At 42.2% G+C, this 6752-nt stretch overlaps 1 non-coding gene across 1 annotated transcript; it reads right to left on the reverse strand.

The window, feature by feature from the left end:
• Positions 1-728: 728 nt before the first annotated feature.
• On the reverse strand, positions 729-835 carry LOC120257788. The gene has a single exon (XR_005535872.1). It is a non-coding gene; the product is annotated as a small nucleolar RNA R71 (small nucleolar RNA).
• Positions 836-6752: the final 5917 nt, after the last annotated feature.

Raw genomic sequence — 6752 nt, forward strand, 5'->3', positions numbered from 1 at the left:
TCGAATCCATGCTTTCATTGAGGTAACGCAAATGGGCACACGTTTACGTCATGGATCACTTTGCTTCTTCAATAACGGACATGTTGGTAGAGATCTTCTTCTATATGCATAAGTCAGAATGCTTGAATGTGATTGCCCTTGTGCCCCTTCAAATGGTTATACTAACTTGAATACGAGAAAGTTGGCACACATTCCTGCATCTCAAACCCGACCTCTGTCTTCGTGTTTGAACCTTAGCAAGATTTCCTCCAAATTGGTGCATTTATGACCCACATTGGCTTCTTTCTTTCATATTCGGCCTCACAACCCTACCTGTACGAAAGTAACATAACTACACACATATTAGCGTTAAAACCCGAGAAAGTAATGCTCTACACAAGGAAAGAACACTTCATATTCTTATCGCACAAGCACTTATCAGACCCCGAATTACAGCTCTGAATTTTGAGCTAAAGCCACCATTCATCCAAATGATACAGCAGTCAGCACAGTTCAATGATTTGGCCGATAAGGACCCAAACAATCATATTAAAAACTTCTTGGAAGTTTGTGACATGCTGAAGATCAACGGTGTTACAGATGATGCTATAAGATTGAGGGCTTTCCAATTCTCTTTAAAAGGAAGAGCAAAGCAGTGGTTACATTCTTTACCACCTGCATGCATCACGACATGGAATGAAATGGTCGAAGCCTTTCTTGCAAGGTACTTTTTTTTTGGGGGAATCGGCAAACTTTGCAATGGGATATCGTGGTTTGTTCAGCTGGAGATCGAGTCCTTGTTTGAGACATGGGAGCGATTCAAGGACCTATTGCGGAAGTGTCCACAACACGGATTCCCTGAGTGGATGATAATTCAGAATTTTTATAACTGGTTGAGTCTAAGTACAAGACAACTTCTGGATGCCGCCGCAGGAGGTATAATGGCGAACAAGACCCTAAAGAAGCCCGACAGTTGGTAGAGGAAATGACCATGAATAGCTACCAATGGAATGCAAGGGAAAAGAAGAAAGTGGCCAGACTCTATGAAATTGATGCGGTTACATCCTTAGCAACCCAAGTAAAGGCATTGAGCCATAAATTGGATACATTGACTTCACCAAGGGTGGTCGCTATCATGAGTTGTGATGGTTGTGGGGATTAATATATGCTATCTGATTGTCCCATTTTGATTGCTACTTCAGCCCCGACTGATCAAGTACACTTTGTGGGCAATTCTTATAGCAACACCTACAACCAAGGGTGGGGGAACCATCCTAATTTCTCATGGAGTAACCAAGGGTAGCAAAAGGCCATAGCACCACTGGGTTTTCAACAACAACAAGCCCCTGATAAGTGCTTGTGTGATAAGAATACGAAGTGTTCTTTCCTTATGATGAGCATTACTTTTCTCGAGTTTTAACGCTAATAAGTGTGCATTTATGTTACTTTCATGCATATAGGGTTATGAAGCTGAAGGTTATTGAAAGAAGCCAATGTAGATCGTGAATCACCATTTCAAGGAAGTCTTGAGAAGGTTCAAACGAGAAGACATAAGTCAGGTTTAAGATGCAAGAATGTGTGCCAACCTCCTTGTATTGAAGTTAGCATAACGATTTGGAGGGGCACAAGGGCAGCCACATTCAAGCATTCCAGCTTGTGCATGTATAGCAAGATCTCCACCAATGTGTCCCTTTATTGAAGAAGCAAAGCGATCTATAGCGTAAACATGTGACCGTTTACGTTACCTAAATGAAAGCATGGATTCGGGAGTGTTTTGGACCTGTACCGTAGCAAGGTATTGTAGCAATCACTGTTGCAGGTACTGTTCACAGCCGCCAGAAGAAGGAGTAAAATAGAGAATCCACACGGGCGTGTGGAAATTCCACATGCCCGTGCGAAAAATCCATAGGGGCGCCCACATGGGCATGTGTATTCCAGATTCCAGCCCTATTTAACACCGATTTCAACTCTGATTTCAGAATTCTTTTCTCTATCTTTTCCCCAAATTGAGAGGGGATGGTGGCTAGGGTTTTGAGAGGTATTGCATAGGGATTTGGAGAGGTTCTACGGCTCCGACATCACGCTCGGTTTGGAAGAAGGTTAGTGGGAGAGTTTTCGTCAGCACCGATCCGGCGAGGTGTATCCTAGGATGGACAAAGGGACCCTTGAACGAGTAGTGTACTCTCCACAAGACCATTGCCACGACTATCGAGGGGATTTTCTATGGATTTTTTGCTTTTACATTTGATATCATTGATTGTAATTAGCTCCATGGCGAGCTAAACCCCCTAGTGGGTACTTGGATATTTGTGAACCCTAGGATATATTCGTTTCATTAATTCTTTTTATTATGGTTTCAATTAATTGATGTTTTATTTGAGTTCCAATTTTGTATGCCTGATTGTGTTAATACTCTCTTAGAGTGACACTAGGGTTGAGAGTTCTTATTGGTAACTTTTGTGAGTGGGTAACACACCATCAGAGTTAGACAAAGCTAAATTGGAGAAGGTTGAGAGGGTGAGTCAAGAGGTAGCGGAGTGTCCCCTTTCTCCTTTGGTGTGATTTATTCTACCTCCATTTCCTCTAGCTCTTTGCGGTCATAGTAGAGTGAATGGGGTAAGGGATGACCTTCCGCTAGGGCTTGGTTGCAGGGGCAGCGGACTGAAGGGTTGAAGTGATTTTAGCACCTAGGGCTTAATTGTGGCTAGGGGCCTTCCATCTTAACCAAAAGGTTAGGTCTACATCTAGGAAGAGGATTTATCACTTGGAATCCCTAGAACTCATTGCGATTCCATACGAGTGCGAGGTTGAGAGGTTATTCAATTTCTCCTCCGGGACATGTATAGAGTTAGGCATGATTGACCTTAGATTTAGGACCATGTATTTAAGGATCTCCATGACTCATTAATGCATTAGTTAGAAAGCATAATAGAGGGTTTTTGCACTTGAAACGATTGTCTTAGGGGGAACAATATCTTTGTAGCCCACTTATATCGATTGCCTTATCTCCCCTTTACTTGCACTCTTTCTCTTGTTTCTTTTACTTTTGTTACACCTCATTTTGTCACACAAATCACTATTCACTTTCATTTAGTTAATAAACAATTTAAGTGTTTTTATTATCTACTCTCTGTGGATACGATATCCACTCATCTGGGATTTATTACTTCGACAAACACGTGCAGTTGTGGGATATATGCAAGGGGTGTTGTCAGTCCCAAACATGGAGAATAGAGTTTCAGACTTGGAGACCCGGATAACCGATCTCTAGAAAGGCTTGACCTGATTTATGCAATCTTCGGATACACAGTTTCAATCGGTCGAAGCTACACTTGGCAACCACATCGCTTCATTGCACAATCTAGAAAATCAAGTGGGGTAAATCGCGAAGTCTCTATCAGAGAGACCACAAGGAAGATTGCCGAGTAACACGGAGACTAAATGGAGAGAACATGTGAAGGCAATCACTTTGAGAAGTCGTCATGAGGTTGAGGGTAGGTTTCTGAGTGAGAAGACCAATATTGAAGCACTTGAGGTCATGGAGGTTGAGGAGAGAGCTAACAAAGATAAGCAGGTGGCACCCCCATCTTACAAGCCAAGAATCCCTTATCATTCAAGATTGAAGAACGACCAAAATGATGACCAATACAAGAAGTTCTTGGGTCTATTCAAGAAATTGAACATCAACAATCCTTTTGTGGAGGCATTTTCTCAAATGCCTTAGTATGCTAAGTTCTTGAAAGATCTTTTGACCAACAAAGGAATATGCCGAACAAGAAGAAAAACCTTAGAAGCTTTGTGATTCCGTGCAACATTGGCAATTTGGGTAAAGAGATGGCACTCGCAAATTCAGTGGCTAGTATAAACATCATGGCATACTCATTATTTTAAAAGCTAGGCTTGAGAGAGCCTAGATGCACTCGGATGCCATTGGAGTTGGCGGACTGAACGGTGAGATATCCGAGTGGCATCATTGAAGACGTGCTTATCAAGGTGGGCAAGTACATATTTCTTGTAGACTTCATAATGTTGTATGTCAATGAGGATGTAGATGTTCCTTTGATACTTAGGAGGCCATTCTTGTGCACTTCCAAGGCACTTATCGACATGGATGGTGGGGAGTTGACACTGAGGGTTGGAGATGACAAGCTCACATACCACCTCGGCGAAGCCATGCAACATTCTTTTGACTTTGATGATAGTCTTTAATGTCTTTACACTACCGATGAACTAATGGATAAATATGTGCAGGAAATGTTGAATCCGGACCCGTACGCAAGGTTGCTAGTCTAAGAAATTGAGAACGAAGAGGTGATGATGCTTGGTCTAGAGGAGAAGGTACCATCTACTCCAGGGATCATGAAGAAGATACTCCAGAAGATGAAGCGAGCAAGGAGATGCCACAAGAAACGCCCCAAGACTGTTGGGGAAGCGCAAGAATGAAACAAGGGTGACGAACCCTTAAGTGGTCACAAGCTCGACAACTTTTCCACTACCTTGAAAATACTATGTTCATCATGCTTCCAAGTCATGGGTAAGAGGAGAACCTTTATCTATCAACCCCCGTGAGGTAAGACAAGATACATCAAGCAAAGTGACGTTAAACAAGCACTTCTTGGGAGGCAACATAGGTTTTTAACGTTTTCTAGTGTTTAGTTTAGTGTTTGTATAAATAAGTCTTTAAGTGTTTGGTGTCTTGATTTTTATATGCTTGTGCTATGATTTTCTTGTGGATTATTTGGTGTTATCATGTTCTTTATTGTTGTGGCCAAAAATCTTGGTCATTTGAGCATGTTTTCCGTGTTTTCTTGGGTCAATGTTCCATCTTATAGCAATCTCTAAGTGTATAGTTATGTTCAGAAATTTTTCTGCAGAGCTTGCAGGGTTTTCTAAGTACCCAAAAAAAACACACGCCCGTGTGGAATTTCCACATGGGCGTGCATTTGTGTTCAGAGCTCATACAGAGAGGGTACAGGGGTATGGACTCACCCCTGTGAATGACCTTGTGACGGTTCACGCCCGTGTGAAATTTCCACACAGGCGTGTGTTTCCCTGTAGAGACTTAGAGATTTTTCCGGAGAAGGCACAGGGGCGTGGACTCGCCCCAGTGATGATCCTGTGCTATACACATGGGCCTGGGTAATTTTCACACGCCCATGTGGATCTCTGCAGAAGAGCTCTCTTCTATCAAGAGAATACACAGGGACGTGTGAATGCCCCTGTGAGCTGGCCCCATGAAGGTCCACGCCTGTGTGGAATTTTCTGCACATGCATGTGAAACACTTAGAGAGTTTTCTCAGTTTGATAGAGATGCCACAGGGCCGTGCGACTGACCCTGTGGGTCGGGCACACAGGCGTGTGTAATTTCCGCACGCCGGTGGATTGTGTTCAGAAGCTTAAAGTGTTTTCCAAAGAGCACATAGGGGTGTTCCTCTGGCCCTGTGGGTCTCTATTATGGAGGCACACGGGTGTGGATAATTTCCACAAGCTCGTGTGAATGTACAAAAACGTAAGAGCCATGAATTTTCATTAAAATCCTTTTGATCTTCTTCATTCTCATCCTCCTAATCACTCAAAGAACACTCCTAATACTTCTCCCGACCTTGCACCGTTTATTTAGGTAGATTTACTTGAGTTTTCTGGCAGAATTAAAAGTTTTTAACTTTATCCCACCGATAACCCTTAATTCTCTCTTTCTTTCATCATATTTGATTTTAAACGATTAAAATGATGAATGTTGCTTCATTTCTACAATTAGAAGGGATATTCATGTTTAGAAAGGAATTAGAAGCAATTTGATGATGTATTTTTGAGTTTTTAACTCGTGGCAATGAGTTTTTCACGCCCGAAGACCCACACGGGCGTGTGGAAATTCCACACGACCGTGTGGATTTATGCTGTATTATTCTATGAACTTCTTTGATCGATTGTTCTTCAATTTTTATAGATATGGCACCTTAGTTGAAGAGGCAAGCTGAGAAACATCTGCATGATTCATCACCTGAACCCGAACAGATGGAATTCATGATTCCTGAGCATCAGGCTCAATTTTAGAGATTGGCAAAGCTAACGTTTCGACAGACACATTTTCATGACATCGATACAGTGAGAAAGGTTCAAGGGACTTGTGATAAGGTAGAGGAGATAGATGAGATGCTTGCGGTAGGCGGATGGAATCAATTGCTAGCCATACGGGATACTGCGATCCGTATGTTGACGCTCGAGGTGTTATCATCATTCAAGATTCACCGCTCTTATTCCGCTCTTAGCCCCGTGGAATACGATCATCGTGTCTTCACACGAGGTATTACTTGGCGATCCCGTACACTTGTGGAGAAGTAATCAAGTTTTTGGCGCCGTTGCCGGGCACTTTAAGGAATTCTAGGAAACTTTTAGATTATTACTCTAGCCATTCAATTCTTTAATCATTTGTTATTGTTATTTTTATTTTCCTTTGATCTTAATAATTAAATTCATTCTCTATTCCTTTATGTATAGTTTATCTCGTGAGTGCCACATGGCAAATCCGAACATCAAGTTGGAAGGTTACGTACACAGATTTGAAGGCTGGATTAATTGGCAAACTCAGCAGCATTTTTCACACCCTCTAGACAATTATTTATACACACTTCTACTATCAGGGGATTCTAGCATATCTTATGATGGTGGTAGCTGGCACATAGTGTTCGAGACCTTTATGGAAACTGGAACACCATCAATGGGAGGAGGAAGCTAATCACCAATTGAATAGTTTGTTTTGACTACCGAGGACC

The sequence above is a fragment of the Dioscorea cayenensis genome, chromosome 3 (genome assembly GCF_009730915.1).
Source record: "Dioscorea cayenensis subsp. rotundata cultivar TDr96_F1 chromosome 3, TDr96_F1_v2_PseudoChromosome.rev07_lg8_w22 25.fasta, whole genome shotgun sequence".
NCBI lineage: Eukaryota > Viridiplantae > Streptophyta > Magnoliopsida > Dioscoreales > Dioscoreaceae > Dioscorea > Dioscorea cayenensis.